Below are 18646 nucleotides of genomic sequence, written 5' to 3'. Positions count from 1 at the left end.
GAGGGGGAAATCAATTGAGCTGCTGTTAAACAATTTAAGAAGTTATCTGAAGTATTAGTCTTCTGCCCCTTTCTCTTTATACCTCAGGTTCAAAGATGAAAAAATACATGACACAACAACACAAGCTATAGTTCATATTAGGTATTACCAACAGATGAATTCTCTGTCACAAACAAGCAACACTTTGCATCATCTTTCCCAATGAAACCACCCATGATAACAGTTTTTGTATTTTTTCTACCCAGATTCCAAAATATTTATTTCAGGTCATTGTTTTGGTGCAGATTCCTGGACTTAAATGGAGACACTAGGATAGCTGCAGAAAGACGAGAACAATACAGAAGTAAAAGTAAGTAGTAGCAAGTTTTAGCATCAAAATGACTGCTGACAGAAGCCTGTTTTGCCTCTTCCCTCTAGCTTCAGTTTCAGGGAGTGTCAACACAAGGCTGCAATACTGTAACACTCTAAAATGAGTTTAGAGACATGTCACTTTCAGGGAATCACTGCCTGGGTGTTAGGTGAAGTTCTCTCCTCCAGCCAGAGCCAGTTATTTTATTTAAGGGGAGGAGCTGCTGCAAGTTCCAGTTCCCCTCCAGCACCAGCCCACCTGCACTCCAAAAGCTGCTTTCTGGCACGTGCCCCGCAACTTGCTGGTAAGCTTGAAATCTACTATTTTGAGCTGCTCATGAGAAGTTTGAATGCCTGTCACACAACACTGCATGGGGAAGTATTGGAGCAAAAAGACAGCATGGGACAGAAGCGTATGTGGAGATATCATTAGAGGACACCAAGTGTTTTGGAAAGACAGCATGGGAATGTAGGAGCATTGATAGAATAAGGACTGTCTCCTTCATATAGTCATTGATGTCATGCATGAAATGGTTTTACATGGCCAGGAAGAGCAACCCTGCATCCCTACTGCCAGCCTAGGCCATAAACCTGCAAGCACATAAGGACACAGCCAGCACAGCTGGAGCTGAGTAAAGCCACAGTCCTACCATGAAAAAAAAAAAAAAAAAAAAAAAAAAACCATCCCTGCAACTCCACCACCCTGCCTTGACACACCAAACCAGTCACTTTTGAAAAAAGCTTGGTGGAGTGTCTAGCAAGAGTCAGATGTTTGTCTGGCAGCCTTTTTGTTACAGCTGTTGTGGGTAGAAGGCCAGTAAATGCTGGCTTCCCAGCAGCAGAGTAACTAGCAATCAGAGGCTATAACAGTCCTGTTGCTCTCTTGTAGGCCAGTATTGCCTGCAGGTAGTTACATTATTATTTTGGGGACTGTTGCAGCAACTGTCCATTGTGCCCTGGATGACTTATTTCCCTTAATAAGCCCTTTCCTCTCATCCTTCTGCATGTTGGCAAACAGCTATATAAGAACAATAGTCACATCATCAGCATGAGTCCATTGGAATAAGTTTACATCTATAATTTCATGTTTTACTTATTGTTGAGTTTCTGGGAAAGCTGACTGCTTAAAAAACACACAGAGCACCATGATAAAAGTGTGGTTATTTGTTTGTTCCTTTAGTACCTGAAAGCCTCAGCCAGAATTCCTGTGACAGTGCCAAGGCTTCATATTAGAGGGTTTTACCCAGCTGTCAGCTAAGTGCTATCCCTTGGTCAAGGCAGGCACAGTCATCAGGTGCAGCAGCTTCAAGTGAAAGTAAATCAGCAGCCTGAGACTTCACAAGGGATGGGTGCAGGAGAGGCAAGGACTGAGACAGCACAAGAAATAAGCATTTATGGGGAAGCAGAGGGCAGAGTCCAGGGAGACATCACAAAGGGTCAAAGGAGTTTTAACTAGTTTGGAAAAAAACATGCATTTGAGGTTGTTCCTTAGTTTATGCTCCCTCTTCTCCGCTAATGCATATAATGAAGAATGAGATAGACATGTAGGTACAGTTGTGGCAGGAGAAGATGTAAAAGTAGTCACTTCCAGTACTCAAACACTTCATTTTAGGTGTCTCCATGTTCTTTATTCTCCCCACTGTAATCACTTCTTTCCTGCTCATCTCTACAAATTCCTACAGCATCTTAAGCAGAACATCTGCTTATCACTCAGCTTTTTGAGCATTTATTCAGAGTGCTGATAGAAGCAGGGCTCAAAACAAGAGCTTCTTTAGTTTTAGGGCCAAGTTTGAAAGGAATGTCCCCAGCTGGGGACAAATTCTTCTTTCCCTAAGAAAGGATCGTACATCACCACAGCAGATATCCAAGCATGCATCAGTGGAATAAACCACTTTCCTCTTATTTCTGTACTTGCTGGAATCTCCTATTGAGCAGAACAAATGCCAGACATCACATGCAAATGGCATTAAAATGCTTCACAGTTTTATCTCTGCAGAAGTATTTTAATTGATAGTATTAATTCCAATTGTTGATATTTTTGTATTACATTTATTTCAATTCGTTTCCTTGGCAGGAAAGGTAACTGTTGTTTGCACAGAAAGACAAAGCTATTAGAAGCTACTTATCCACACGAGCATTTATCTAGGTATCCATATGGCCCCTGGCTACATGAATGTGCTTTTATAAAACAGGATTTAGTAATCTGCAAGCAGATTTAACAAGTGCCAACCAAGAGCTCCCTGAGCAAGCCTCCACACATGACAAATATGCAATTCAAAAGTAGAAACTCAGAATAAGTTTAGAGCTTTATGAGGAAGAAACACCACTGTTTTGTTATATAAATCCTTCAACACTGGAGGAACAGTGGCAGGAGCAAGCTCAAAGAAAACTTCTCAGAAAGATCTAAACAGAAGAACAGCATGAAAACAGAAGAGGTAAAAAGAAGAGAAAAACTTTCTAGTCGATATTTAAGGTTTGAGGGGCTGCAGGAAATAAAAACTTTTTTTTTTTAAAGGTAACAGGCGTAGGTGAGATTGTGATTTCGATTTAGTTTTGAGAGAATGGAGGTGGAAAGAAGACAACATTAAGACCCTGAGTTGTGGCAAAAACTGAAGAAGGATGAATAGCTAGGTGGGTGCTGCATGAAATACACTGTAGGCAGAGGGGGAAGGCAAACAAAGGGAAATTGCCACATGTGCAGTAGCAGTACTTGAAGCATGAGCAATAGAGGCACAAAGAGAATAAGCTTATGTTCAGTGAACTTAGAGTTATTGGAAATTTGAAAACTAGATCCTTCAGGGAAGGCTTACCCTCAGGATTGTTTTAAAATGAGAGCAGAAAATGAAAAATTTGGAATAGGAGGAAAATTCCCTCACCTTCTCTTTAATATAAAAGAAACAAACAAGCAAAGTAGTATGAAAAGCTAAGGAGTAAAACTTCTTGTTTACACAAATGATAAAGTTATCTTAAAGTAAAAAAAGATTATCAAAACAAGATAAGAGCAGCCTACAAACTTCTGTAGAGGTTCTATGAATATGATCTCTTTCCATTTTGGATTAAAGATGGATCCCAAGCTACTACACGCCTTGGCGATTTTGATAGCTTCATGTCACTACCATAAAAAAAACAACTTTTCATCTGACCTGAAAACAAATAGTACCGCTTTTACTGCGGTTGGAAGTGCTGGGATTGACCCTGAAGCACCTGATAAAGGTTAGCAGCAAGAAGTTTTACCCTGTCTTACTCAGTGGCCAACAATTTGGGACAAGTGCCTAGAAGTTGTTTTTATTATCACAATTGTAATTTTAATACCACAACTTATTCACATAACAATGGAGCCTTATTACAAGATCACCAACAACTACTGCTGTACTTGCAGGGGGTGATAGTCCCTCCAGTATTTCACAGCTGAAGCCTGATGTTGGCTGCAATACCCATAACAATAAAAATTCACTGAATTGAAGGAGTCAGACTGTCACATCAGTACAGCCTGCTGCAAAAAGTATGACCTGAAGGCAAAACAATGAAATTCATTCAGATGGGCATTGACTATTAGGCTGAGAAAACATCCTAGAATTATGGACATATAAGACCTTTGTGTCTTCAGCCAGCTGCAGAAGGACTGTAGGCACCCCAACCAAAGTAATACCACAAGGATTACACTGTGATGGCCTGAGCTGTCAGAGTAGACTCAGTAGCTGTGCAAGCTTACATCCACAGATAGTGCCTCTAATACATATGTTCCCCCACCCATCACGTCTGGTCTACATTATGTTACCAGAGACCCTGCAACATCATGAGATTAAAGAACAAGAGGAACAAGACTATCAACTGTCCACTGAAAGAAATGGGGAGGCACCAAATCAGTGATGAAGATCCTAAGGTAATCAAGTTCCAAGTTTTCCATCTTTTCACAGCCCGTTCCCTGTTTCAAATGACTGTTAATCAAGAAGATTATTCACTATATTGGGGGGATTTTTTTTTTTTTGCATCAATGAGTAGCAAGTTGACTCTGATATCTTACCTGCCCTCTCTTCTTGCTCATGTTTTAGATACCTGCTCACCATAGTTTTCACAGGTGATGTTTTTCCTCTTCACTTTTTCCTCTTTTACCACACTCAAAACTCATTTAGAAAAGCATGGGCAAGGACTTTTTATCCAGTAAAAAACAAGTAGTAAAATGCAGTGCTCACCCCATGGTAATGCTTGGGGTTATAGTTTAAACAGCTGATACCCTTGACACAGATCCTTTCCATATCCACCTCTGAGAAATCTAATTTAACTTCCAAGAACAATTTCAGAGCTGAATCAACTGTTTTTTATTATTATTATTGAATATCTAAGAGGACCAAAGCTGACTGCTTAATGCCCTGGTAACCAAAGCGCATTGACCCACAGAAATCTTACATTCTATTCTGTCTAGGTTCATACATCCAGCTTATCAGCTGAGCACCTTCCAGCCTGGCATTAGAAGGCACAGCTAAAGTCTGTCATGTGCTGTTTGTTTGTATCACCTCTCCAGGCACATGTAGGAGAATGCTTTATTTTTATAAACTTTTCCTGAGAACATGCATACTACTACATGTTTAGGCAGGTGGATGTGTGCTTTGTTCTTGGGATTTTTGTTAAAAGCTGCAATGATTTCTAGTTTAGAAAGAATTGTTTCAGCTTCTTGGGGACAAACCAAGGGAATTTAGACCTGCATGTGCTCTTGCTGACCACAGAGGCTTGACCTACAGTTCCTGAGGATGTCAGTGCAGAGGACTGGAAGGTAGTTTAACTGAGAGCAAGAAAAATCCCAGTTCAATATTGGCTACAGGTACAGCTGCTCTGTGACAAAGATACAGTTGTGCCAGGGCATCCAGCAGCACAGGACAGAACAGGAGCACACACAGCCAGGTGAGTGTCACAACAAACACCTATGTGGGGCAGCACCCAAACTAGCCAGTCTGCTGCTTGCACCCCTGCTAACAGCCGCAGTGCCTTTGGAGCCCAAGGGAACAGTCAGGCTGCACAGAGCTGCCCCGCGTGGAGTCCAGAGCAAGTGTGGGGTATTTGGCTGCACACATGGAGTCAGCATACCCTTATTTTGCTCTCAAGGGGTATCAGCATCTGTTCCTGTTAGAAACCCATGACCCTCCTGCACAATTTCTGAAATAAAGGAGGAACTACTCGGAGTTTTGCTTGTAGGAAATGAGGGGCTGCAGAAGCTTAGCAATGTAAATGGTGGATGCAGCAAGAGGATGGCTGCCACCCTTGTAGAGCTGCTGTTGGAGAGGCCTCACTTGCTATGCAGTGCACAATGTTTTGTCCATGAGAGGTCTGTTTAACAGCACTATTGCTTTACCAAATGACAAGGCTGACCAGCTTCTCATCTCTAGTGCTGCTAACCAAGCTGTCAGCATAGAAGTGTCCTGGCAAAACCTGAGCAGTTTTCCCCAGTGGCTATTAGCAAGAGCTCTTCTTCCTCTGCTTGTTGGGACGCAAGGCTCTCCTGCTGCACTACTCTCTCCCAAGAAGCTCTGCAGACCCCAGCAGGGGCAGGAGTTCAGGGTCTCTGAACATCGATAGACCTGGACTGCTCCCCAGTGCTGGGATACACAAGGATTTTAAGCACTACTGATAAAATCCCCTTTCCTCCTCCACTCCTCAGCTTTTAGCATCTTTTCCTCTCACTAAGCTAATAAAGCTTTCTCTTGCCAAAGTGATTTCAGGCTGAACTGCCAGCCGCCCCCCACCGTCCCCCCAAAGGCATTGGTGCCATTTTTTACTTCACACAGCAGCACCACAGGGCACTAACTCACTGCTTCAAAGATACCCTTTAAGGCATCTCCCTGCAGATGATCGAGTCTGAACTGCAGCTATCTGCAGGCACAACCTACAGGGGCAGATAATTAGGCTACCAAGCAGTATCATTTGGATTCAAGTATGGGTCTGCAGGATTTCCTGGCCTAAAGCCAAAGCTGGGTACACCCTGTCAAGGATGAAAGCAGAGGTTTGTGCACTCGATAGTCAAAGATGAGGATGGACACAAGGACTGCATGAAATTTACCTTTCAGTGGGGCAAAAAGATGAAAAACACCATTGTGTTGTGGTGAAATGAGCATGCCCAACAGGTATACTCAGTAGGTGAGTATATACACAAAATGCAGTCCACCAGGCATCAGATTTGCTGCTTATTCAGTGATCCCCACCTAGACCAGCTACATTAGTATTTCTGCTGCTTATCACATTCATTTCCCCCCCACCACAACCCTTTTGCTGTCCCCTGCAGGAGCTGCAGTCCTCCCCAGCATGGAAGCACCAGACCTGCCTGCAAATCTCATAAGTGCTTCCAGTTGGCCTCACAATCATTCTGCTCCATCTACTCCAGTACCTCATGAACAGTTTGCCTGTTTGTCTCAGGTAAGCACATCACTAGATCATTTTTATGCAAACTTCTGCAGATAAGCAATGGTTGGAGAAGGTGATACAAAAACAGCTAAATTAAAGTGGGTCAAGGTAAACCCTTTTTCCTGATGTTACTTAACAATTCAATATCCCACCCTGCTACAGAGTTCTCCTCTGCAAGGCCTTAAAGCAATAATTTTGACTTAGAAAAGCCTGGGGTGTAGTATTTGGTTAAGACAGAGCACCTTCTCTTGCCATTTCTGCCACAACCTCACCTTGGGACCTCTGGAAAGAATTAACTTTTTCTTCTCACGTTCATCTGCTTTACAGACTTTCCCAGAAAGATGGCAGAAGAGTGGGGTATGGCAGAAGAGTGGGGTTAGCAGTAGAGGATACTTTCTTTTCATAGGGCATATTTAGCATGAACCTTGGGGCAGTGAGGATAGATCCTCCTCCTCACACTTATTTCAGGAGCCAATATCTGACAGACCAAAGCTCTATTTAATGTGCATTTTCCCCCGTTCTAACAAAACAATTCTAAAGCCATCTACCACTTGCTACCAGTGCTGTTCAGCTGAGTCACTTATTACCATCCTAAAGGGTAGGTGGAAGATCACATGGCTCTTCACAGCTTCAGTAAAAGGAATTTTATCACAAGCTGCTGTTGCTTTTCCCCCTACTCTGTTCAGCATACATGCTGGCAATGACATCTGATTATTATAGATTCGCAATTTGTTTCTGGAAAGGAGCTATTTTATAACCTTGACAGACACATTGCATTTCCATGAAGAGGGTGGATGTGTAGGCTAAAAAAACCTTCCAGCACTGGTCCTCTAATGTCATTGATTTTAACCGGAGCTCCCTTACCTAGAGCTGCTTTCAGAGGCACCAGCAAGAGGGAAGATCTCCATCCCTGGCACTGCATGTGCTCCTCTTCAGCAGTGTCTGCTGGGCAGGCAGTGAGACAGGTCCACAATTTCCATACCTCAAGCATGCCTGGAGAACCAGTATCTGAGCAGAGCAGATGCAGCTGATGGGACATCACAGTTAACAAAGAAAGTTGTACTTCCTTTGCAGAGAAGGAACAATGAGAAGGGGGTCAGAAAGCCTCAGGAAAGGATCAAGGAAGAAGAGCAGGTTTCTCCTTGGCAACCACTAAATCCTGTGCCCTGCTGTTTGCACCTCTGCCAGAGTGCAGAGGGGATCAGCACAGAGCCGCTCTGGGCACAGGTTGCCCCCCCGCCACTACCCACATGTGCAGTCCAGTCTGGGCCATGCACACTGACGAGCTCCTGCTGGGAGCAACTAGATAAAGTGTCTTTCCTTCCCCTGCATCCTACTAATTGCACCTGCCTCTGCTCTAAGCACATGCAGGAGCCACAGCAACATCTTCAGCACAGGCAGATCACACAGCATCTGCTAGAAAGCAAGCAGTGATGCTCAGGAACAGTCCCCAACTCTGAGAAAGCCCACCAAGTCTTCCCAGCTGCCTCTCCCCCACCAGGACTGGCTGCAGCCCTGGGTACCAATGGGTTATCCTGGGAGCAGCACCAGTCAATGGCACTCCTCCCACTCAAGAGACCAGCAGGGAGGAACACTGGGACTAGCCTCACCCTGGGAGGTGCAGAGCAGCTAAAGAGGAAAGGTCATGCTGCAGGTGGCCTGCTGTGAAGTTACCAGCTTCCCCTAACTTTGGATAAACTCTTCTGAGCATGGCCAGACAGATATAGGCAGAAGCGTTAGTGGATATGAAGACTATCTGTCCTTGCTACCAGCCTCTGGCCTTCTTGGACATAAACCTGAAGTGCCTCTGGGTTAGTTGAACCACCGAGTTCAGGATTTGGCCTCCAGATACACAGGGAAGTGGGACTCAATTCCCACTGGTTCCTAACTAGCTTTCCTCAAATAGCTGCCTCCCTCAGGCTTAAAGGCTGATAACCTGATCCCAGAAAAAGACAGCCTGCATAATAAAAGGCTGATTCAACCACACTGAACCAGGCAAGGTGTCCCCAGAGCTGTGCACCTCATATGCCAGCACCAGAGGTGAGGATGCCCAGGGCAGACAGAGTCTAGACTCTCCTGCCTTGGGGTATGTGCAAACCTGCCAAGACCATTCTGAGAGTGGTTAATCCTATTAAAGCGTAAGCTGGGAGTACGTGACATTCATTAGAAGAAAATAGCTTTCTTTATTCCTAGATCTAACCCCAGAGCAGCAGCCCTGTGGGACAGCACACCATTACTGATCTCAGCAGGCAGGGCTTGCCATCCCCAGCAGCACTGTCCAAAGAAAGCCAGCACCTGCTTTCTGCAGCCCTGCTCTTTGCTCCCAGAGGAAGATGCAGGTCTCAGATCCCTCCCTAGCACCAGAGCCATGGCTAGAGCATGTGCCTTTCCAAAAGGGAGATGTAAATTGGGGGGCCAGCTCATTCTCCAGCTGCTTCTTTACAGGCATACCTCAGCCCATAGAGCCTGTGCAGAGCCCTCAGCTGACTACCATGGTCCCCACACAGGCATCCACTACTGAAGGGATAAAAATGAGAACATCATCCCTTACCCAGCATGCTGGATGATCCTAAACCTCGCTGTTGCTGTAGCTTGGCATGCACACATGAAAGTGGCAGGACTCAGCCTTCAGGCTGGTGGGGAGAGGGTGCTGGATAGTTGCTTAAGCAAGTAAATTCTGTCAGAAACAGTGATCACTTACCAATAAAAGGTAGAAAAAAGGCTGAGGAAGGTGGGCTGTGCAAACTTATCTAGCTGTTTTTGTGGAAGGTACAGGAATTCCACAGCACATGGAGAGCTATTGCAGCATACAGCTCCAGTGGGAGACTCAGAATTTCTAACAGTTTTAGCTGTCCCAAACATGAAGTTTAACAGATTAAACCATATGTCTGAAATGAAGGAGGTTTCCCCCATCCCGAACTGCTTATTTTGAAGACAGTTGTGCTGCAGTGCAGCAGAGCTGATTAGTTATCTTCTTACTGAGGAAGTGATGAAATCAGCCCAGTTACTCTTATTCATGCCACCTATAATAAGCTGAAGCAATTCCTCCCACTCCCATGCCATTCAGACAGATGCAGCCACGTGTATCCAGGTAACCACTGCTGGCATGCCGAGCTTGCTGCAGATGCTTGCCCAAGGACACCTCTCCCTGGAGCACGTGGGGGGACCAAGCAGGGCCAACCCTTCTGAAGTGGTCTCACACCTGGAGCCACAGAAGCCAGGGTGCTTGTTTGCACTTCTTCCCCATGGAAGTCTGGCTAGGGCATCAAACAGGGCTGTTCTGTGTGTACATGGGGCTTTGTAAAGCAAAACAATGCAGGAACAACACCAAAAAGCAGCAAAGAGGACAATGGAAACAAGTAAAGGAGACCTGTGCATGCAAACAAGGAAACTAAACATTTTCTCCTTCATACACATTTCGTATCTTGTTTATCTGCATCCCCAAGTACTAGAGCTCTGCCTCCCTGTCTCCCAGCAGCAACAAGCCTGCCCACCAGTAATAACCACAAAACCTAGTATTTAAAGAGGCTGCCAGCTCAGCCTGCTTCCTTCCCCCAGTCAAGTGAGCTGTCATTCCCCCACTCAAAGCCTGCCTCAGGTGACTCCCCTTTAGATCTTCACTAGGAAGATCAGTTCACTGTGCTGCTGGAGAAGTGATCACATCACAGCTCTTTATACTAGCTGCATTCACTAACACCTGACAAAGTAGGAGCCCCCCACCCCCTATAGCCAAGATTTTTTTAAAGTGTTGTCTGAAATGAAAGATTTTTTTTTTTTTTGCTTGAAGATATTACACAACACTTCCTCCACATAGTCAATTGTGAGTGTTTTCCCAGTGCCTGTGCAGTCAGTTATTTCATAAGAAGGTGCTTTATATGCTATCGGAGGCAGCACGAATACTATCCCACATATCCTTGCTGTTGCTATGGAAATCATTCCTCTTTAAGCCAATGTGCAAATGCAGGTCTTATTGCTGAATGCAGAGGCTAAAGGTGTGTGTGAGTCAAACTGTTTGTTGTGTTATTCCTCTGCAGCTGAGAGATGGGAGGGGAAGAAGGATCAGTGCTACAAGAGCACCTGAAACAAGGCCCTGGGGAGAGGTAGCAGGCTACTGGCAGTGACAGGAAGCCACAGGAAGGCTCTGCCTGGGAACTTCAGCCAAGCATGATTTAGCTGCTCAGCTCACCTCCTCCAGGCGACACAGGAAGGACAGGATTCAGGCACAGCAGGTGCAAGGCACAGTTCATGGCCTTTCAAAGCATTTGAGATGGAGAAGGAAGCCACAATGCACCAGCACTGATACCAGGCACATAGTTTCCTGCCTTGTTTATAGACCTGTTGCCACTCAAAGCTCAATAATAAAGTTCAGCTTTTGACAAGAGCTTTTGACTTGCTGTTGGCTGCAGAGAGTAAGAGACCAGAGATGCCCAGAGAGCATTGTGAATCCAATGAAGGAGGAAGACAAGAAAAAACACATAAGAATCAATTTCTTTCACATCTGCCAGGCTCAGCAGCTATTTCAAGCACTCTTCATTTTCCTTCAGACTAAAGGCTAAGTACTAAGGTAGATACTGGAGCACTCCCAGCCAAAACAAAGCTTAACATCAGCAGTCCCTTTTCAGTAAGGGCCTCTCAAAATATAACCAACAGGAACCTGCTGCCCCCAGGACTCCATCAGGGGAGATGGAGCCTTTAGAGATGAGGCCACAGCCAGCCAGCTACAGAGCTCCTCCATGCCCTATTCAGGCACCTCTGCCTAGGGGAACTCACATGAAAATTGCAGCTTCCAGAGGTGACAAGAGCACCCTACACACATTTCCTTTAGAAGGCTACAGCAGAGAAAGGCAGAATCAAACGTGGGATTTTTCCTCCTTCCCACTAAAAAAAACTGCTCCTGCAGAAGATTTGTAAGTCTATCACACAAGCCAAAGGTTTCTAGTCACATTTCATCCCTTTTCTCACTGCTGCTACAAGAACCACAGGTGTCATACCTATTCTCTCTTCTTATTTACCCTCTGCCCTAGCTATTAGGGAATTCTTAAAAGCACAGCAAAAGATTTAGAGTTACATATCCACAGAAGTGAAGTTTTTACATAACTTTTGTTCGGTCAGCCTTGAGGAAAAGCAGCCAGTTGAAGAACAAAACCCAACCCTTAAAAAAAATCTCATCATCCACACAACATCACAAATCACACAGGCAATAATCACAAAGCAGAACTCCTTTGAGGCTCCATTATACATGACAATTAAACGCAAACACAGTAAACAACCTACAACATATTACTATAAACAAATCAAGTAGATTTCCCTCAAGCATAACCCAAAATTAAAGACAGCACTTACTTCAGTTCATGCCTTAAGTACAGAACCCCACAACCCAGATCTGTTCTCCTCCAGGTTGCATTCACATAGGTGTTTCCACCCCCTCCTCTCCTCTTTTATTAGCTGCCCACCAGGAGACCAGCAAGCCAGTTGTCCTTAGCAGAAACACCTGTGAGTTCAGCACAGCTTGCTGTCAGAGTGCAGGGGTGGCTGGGATTTAAAACAAAACAATACAGTTAATGGTGCTTTATAAAGTTTGTTTTAAGTCTAAATATCAATGAGCTATAATGGGCATTTTTATGCTGCATTCAGGCTTGATCAATAGCATCCTTGCGCTCTAATAAACTGTTACACCATTTTATGAAAATACAATAATATGCAAGTAGCAGAGTTTCCAATTGCTTTAAGAAGATATGGTATGAATGCTAATAAATTATGTTAAATCATGCTGTCGTAGAGAAGTATATTATGATTTATAAGTACCTACCTTATGTAAATTAATATCACAATGCTGCAGCCCTGTGGATAGATGTCTTTGTGTCGTGGTATGAACACATATACTATGCCTCAAATGCTTCCAAATATGTGGGTGGGAGATGGAGAATACAAATGACGTAAGGAAGTAAAGAGTTTTATTTCAGGAACGGCTTAGTATGCTAGAATATGGTATGATATCATGTATTAGAGTATATGGATTCACTGTCTTGTTAGAAAAGTTATAAAAGAAGCACAGCAGTGGAATAGTAGAGGAATAGCTAAGAGCAATGTACAGTCTACATTTATTATAATTAATCACCATTCCTTTTATTTTTGTATAATGGTATTCATGATGAATCCTATTGGGAGTGTCAATTTATGAAATGTAATTGTAAATGGATTTCATTCCACATTAGCATGATCTGTTTAGGACAGCCATAAATAGAGATACAATGCTACCATGAAGTGGGACTGGGAAGGATCCTTCTCACGTACTTAAAAGACAAAACTTCAGATCCTCTATAAACTTAAACTCTTAACAAGTTCCCAGATTTGCTAATACATTTAGGGTTATTTCCCAGTTGCATCATTACGTTTAACCTGCAGTTTTCTTGGTATCCAGTTCAGAAGGGCAGTTTGTCCCTAAACATCCCTTAAGAATATTTCATACTCATGTAAGTGAATTTAGAAATCCACATAGAATAAGTCGTATATTGGCTTCATTCATTTTCTGATGTAATTTCTTCAAAAACAGAAACCCAGTCCAAAACCCAAGTTAAAAAAGGAGTCAAAATTCCTGCAAACTTTAAGAAACTTTACACTTTGTAGGGATTTCTTTATTATCAAGTGAAAGTTTATATTAATACATGAGGGAATGCACACTTAAGAAAGGCATCAGAGAAAGAGGAAGGAGTGACTGCCTGAAAGTAGCACTTTTAGTCTTTGCTTGGAACAGACAGTGCTATTCTGCTTTAGTAAATACTCACGCAGATATGGTGAAATTCTTCCACCCCTCATCAGCTAGGAACAACTGCACCTTAATTTCTGTGTGTGACTACTGAGGGACACAAGTTATACATGCCAAATTCAAATTCTGGAATTAAACTGCAGGGAAGAGAGAGGGCATGTAGGCATTTAAGAACCAGGATCCTGCACATCAGCCTCTGTACGGGTGCACCCTTGGATACCAAAAACTCTCATCTGTGACTGACACACTGGAGTCTGGTGGCTCAGCACCAGGCAAGCGATCTCAGCCCATGTCAGGACGAGTCCTTTCCCCTGCTTGGCAACAGACATCACAGTGCCTCTTTGCTCTGAGTAATGGGTCTCTATAGTGCAGAAGGTCCGGTAACATCTATACTGCTAGAAGCCAGCAACGTGGTACAAAGGAGGCATCAGCAGCGGCCAGAACTTCCTGCTCAGTAACAGCAGCTCCTGGCCTGGCATAGGAGCGCTGCTCCAGATGACTTCAGGGTGACAGCACAGTATCCCAACCACAGAGGGGTATACACAGTTGTCCCCATGTGACTTGAAAGATGACACTGTCCACAGTACACAGTTTTAGCTATTAGACATTTGTTATGAATACCTAGCAGCTGCAGCTGGGAATAGTTTCTAGTGTGAAGGGCTTGCATTCCCTGTGTGTACTGAGTAGAAGGGAGAGCCAGCAGCTGCTGAGGTTATTAGTCCTCAGCTCAAACTCTGCAAGTCTCTGACCCTGCATATTTTGTCTGGGCTTAGTCGCTCCGTGGGTGTACAGCGGCAGAGGTGGTGCTGCGCTCGCTGTGATGGGGAAGGGTGTTCCCAGCTCTGTGTTCAGCTCCTTACAGTACCTAAGTTTATCTGTTTCTGACTCCTCCTGATGGTTACTCGATTCCTTTCTCACTTGGGACTATCATGACTAACAAATATCTTATTTCATTTTTTTTTTTAAATAGTGTTAGCACCTATTCCCTTTCATCCCTCATGCCCAAGCCATCTTAATGAGGTAGGAAGTATGCTAGGAGTGAAGAGTTTATTACACTAGTTCAGCTTAGCAGGAATGTAGCAGCTAACTCTCCCTGCAGACTAGGAAGAGATGACTGAGGAAGCTTAGCACAAGCAGCACTTGGTGAATTTTTCAGATAAGCAGCTCCCATCTCTCTCCTGCGAGCAGAATGGGTATTAATAGCTTGTTCCTGTCAGCAAAGAAGTCTTGTGTCTGAGTTTTTGTGTTTAGCTGGCTTTGGACAAATATTGACCTAAAAGAGTGATGAAAAGCCTTGACACAGAGACAAGGCGTGCACTTCAACCTGGTGATGGTTGTGGTCATTTAATGGCATCCAGCAATGCCTTCAACGCTGATGGTCTCATTCGTGTGACAGTTCTTCATGAGCCATCTCACCAGCTGACAGCTCAGAACCAGCAGGACGTAAGTGAGATAAATTTGCTGTGTGCTGGTCAAGGAGAGGGTAAAATGGTTGTTTATCATCTTAAGTGAACTACGGTAACCAGAGACAAGTCCAGTATAAATATGGCACAACCTACTGGGAAAATGCTGAAGGTAGCACCTATGTGCTTATTAAAAGTCAGTGGAGATTAATTGATGATTTGGGGATTTCTGCTTTTAACTGATGGTGCTCTTACATAGTAACAGAATAGCTCAAGGGCTCCTTCTGTTAGCACCATCTCTGTTTTGGACACGCTAGTTTCAGACAGCTAGTTATTAGCCATTTTGAGGTAAGATCTGATTACGGGGGAAGCTTCAGGCTGATTTATGGCATCTCAGGAGGCTGACAACTCTTTAAGCTATAGCCTTCAACTCATATAAGTTACGTACTGAAGAGCTTACTACCTGGAAAAAGAGAAAATATCCGGAGGTATGGAATATCCAAAAGTAAAACCATCAGCTCATTATGAAAACTTTGACTTGTTTGCTTTATTGCAATTAAAGACAATTTAATTTAATTTAATTTAATACAATTTAAAATGAGTTAAAATGTCCAATCAAATATGTTTGTAAATTCTGGGTTTGAAAATTCTGTTTTAACTTAACTTTTAAACAAACACTTTTTTACTACTCTGACAAGTGGAGAATTGTAGCTCTTTCTAACAGGCCTACAACAATTGGTCATTTTGCATTTATAGCTTAATAATGCAAAATAAAACATAGTTTATGCCTGGGATAACACTTCTGTCTGTGGCAAATAGTTTGTTAGTCTTGTTATGTTTCAATAACTTATATTCCACTCATTCACTTACACTTTATAAACTGTGTAGACTGAATTTATGGTGTTATGCTTGTGGTGTTTTGTCAGAAATTATGCTTGTAAAGGAAGACCACTAAAGAACTAAGAACTGGCACCTGACAGAACAACAAAGTGCTAGCAGAAGTTGTTAAAAAAAATAAGCACCTCTCAAAATAAATTTTATTCCTGAGCAATGCAGGGAAGAACATGAATCCAGATTTGACGTCAGCCTGGAAGTAAACATGATCATTTAATGATGAATAGTGCAGTTTTCAAACCAAAATTCAATGGAATGTAGCATAATCTCACATTAGTCCCCAGTTCTGTGTCAACAAATGCTGTGACCACTGAAGTGCCTGCTTTAAAGAAAATGCATGCCTAATAGAAAGTACTCATTAAGCTATTAATTGTTGCTTTTTGTTGTTGTTTTTGTTTTTGTTTCCAGTAAAAGATTATTTCTGCTGAGCTTGGATCTTCCATCTACTACATCACTATTTTCTCAATCTCTGTTATCTTTTCTATGATTAGAAAAAGCATCTGATCATGCTCACTGGTGGCCTGGTTCTTCCTCAAAAAAGAGTCAGTGCTGAAGAGAACAGGATGAGGTTGATAATCCGTAATATGTGGGATGGCATTTGGCCTTGCAATCCAAAAAGGCAGTCTCTAACACAAAGAAAATGGGAGGTCTTTCTGCAAGTCGTGAAGTACATGTCTTTCTCTGGCTCTTAAATTGCTAATGTGACCTGAAGCCACATGTAATCGCTTTCCATGGAGAAACCACCTAAGTGAAAAATGGGTGAAAAAGGAGAATCATGTTGTCATATGTTCTGGTCTTGTCTAAGCCTCCATGCTGTAGCACAAATAAGAAACAGAAACGTGAGATAAAAGTGCCAGAGATGCAACAGAAGATGAAACAATGCTCCTTTTTTTACAATATCCGGACACCACAATCTTTAAATTTTATTTATCTACTATTGGTTCACCTGCAATAGTGTGATAGCAGTTTTAAGTAACTTCTTAAAGGTAAACTCTGACTTGTCACTGGGATAGCGAGGAGTCTTCCCTGGATTTCAGAACATACTGTGAATACTTTATCAGTCACCTCTATGTTGTATCTCTGGAAACAATCTATGTTACCATGGAAAAGGTGAAATGAGAATAACTCCTGCATAGCAATGTTTCTTTAATGCAAGCCAACATGCAAATCTTCACATGTGAGTCACTGCGGGGAGCTGGGGAACAAGGCGAGGTCGCAGGCCACAACAGCCCCTTGGTCTGCCTAACGCTGGTGTCCTATGGAGAGCTGTGCCCATCAGGACTAGATTAACATGGTGCAGGAATTTATCTTGGTCACAAAATTGCTTGACTATTCATCTGTTCAGTTACCTATCTGTAAGCTTACACTGTTAAAAAATCTATAGATACCACGCAGTTCCACCCAAATGTAAGCATGTTATGAACATGGAGGTGCACTCAGGCCAAGAACCTGCAAGTTGCCTGGCTCTGTTTCCAAGCTGACACCTGTGTCCCTTGCAATTTCCAATGGCTAAGCAGTGGCTGAGTACACTGTGCTTGGTTTTATTTTCGGTAACAAATAGGTACATTAGTGTCTGAGTGTGCTAGGTACAGTTTTCACAGGTGTACATTTTGCTGGAGTAATTCTGTACCAGTTCAAAGGCTTTGGGACAGTCTATCCATGCAAAATGCCTCCTGTGTGTAATGATAACTGGCACCTCACTGCAAGTACAGGGCAAGTATGGGATTGCTTCATACTTGCCCATCCCACTTGCCTTGGCATTTACAAGTGGCAGAGCTTGCACCATTTTCCAGTTCTTATTCTGAGGTTCAAAACTTCTGCTTTTTCTCTTTTCTTAGAAAAATCTCACACAGCTGTCAATGAAACAGTGTCACTCTGGGAAAGCTGCGAGCACATGTCCCTACCACTGTTCTTAGACAATAACAAGCAAGAAAACGTTTGTTTTCTTCCCCCGTTTCTGAAGGCTCTATTAACATATACAAGTGACATCTCCCTAGGTAGCAAAGAATCATATTAATTAATGAACAAGCGAAATAAAACACAAAGAAAACATATGCTCAAAGGGACTATTCATGTGTATGTGAGCGCATGAGACTCCAATGGAGACAAATGGGAGATGCACATACAGACAAAAGGGAGAATACTTTCACTGCAGTGGATGGAAAAAGGCCAGCACGGAACAGAGTGGAATGCATACAGGGATTTAAAGATGGATTACAGATGCCTGTGGCAACTGCTCTCAATAAATTATAGTTAGATCAAAGAAAAATAAAACGCTTTGATAAGAGATTAACAAGTGCCATTCTCATATGTACAGCTGTAATTAAAAAAAAGGGGGGGGGGGGAGAAAAAAAGAAAATTAACTCCTTACTTTTTTTAGGTATTACTTTTTTTTTTTTTTTTTTTCCTAGTTTTATTTATGAATTACTTCTGCCACTCAGGGATAAAGGTAACTTTTTCAATGTCTTCTTTCTGTTACAACCAGACACCATACAGATATACAATCTTTATTTTTATGCATGCACCAAGAATTCTGTAATAAAGAAGAGGAAAGCAAAATTGGATTTGCTTTCATCTATTTTCTAGAACCTTTTCTTGCCCTAGGACATAATGAACACATGCACACTACTGTTTACAGCTCAGTAAAAAAAGCAGTTCTTTGAAAGGTCAGTGGAAAATTAAGCAATAAAGTCAGAAGTTACTACAAATGTGAATATCCTTCCATCATCTTATCTGAAATGTGAAGGTTGCTTTTTTAGTTAACTTGCAGCCTGTGTGGGAAGAAGCATTCTGACTGTTCCCTTCCAGCATCAGAAAAGCGAGTAACCCAACACACATTCTT

At 42.9% G+C, this 18646-nt stretch overlaps 1 long non-coding RNA gene across 1 annotated transcript in view; it reads right to left on the bottom strand.

The window, feature by feature from the left end:
- Nucleotides 1–12119, bottom strand: part of LOC118168738 — a 23172-nt gene extending 11053 nt beyond the window's left edge. Inside the window, exon 1 of the long non-coding RNA XR_004751762.1 lies at nt 12085–12119. This is a non-coding gene — a long non-coding RNA (uncharacterized LOC118168738). The remainder of the gene's footprint in view (nt 1–12084) is intronic.
- Between the last annotated feature and the right edge of the window lie 6527 nt (nt 12120–18646).

This window comes from Oxyura jamaicensis, chromosome 6 (assembly GCF_011077185.1).
Source record: "Oxyura jamaicensis isolate SHBP4307 breed ruddy duck chromosome 6, BPBGC_Ojam_1.0, whole genome shotgun sequence".
Classification (NCBI taxonomy): domain Eukaryota; kingdom Metazoa; phylum Chordata; class Aves; order Anseriformes; family Anatidae; genus Oxyura; species Oxyura jamaicensis.
Note: the sequence above shows the minus strand (reverse complement) of the source record. Positions and strands in the feature narration are given on the sequence as shown.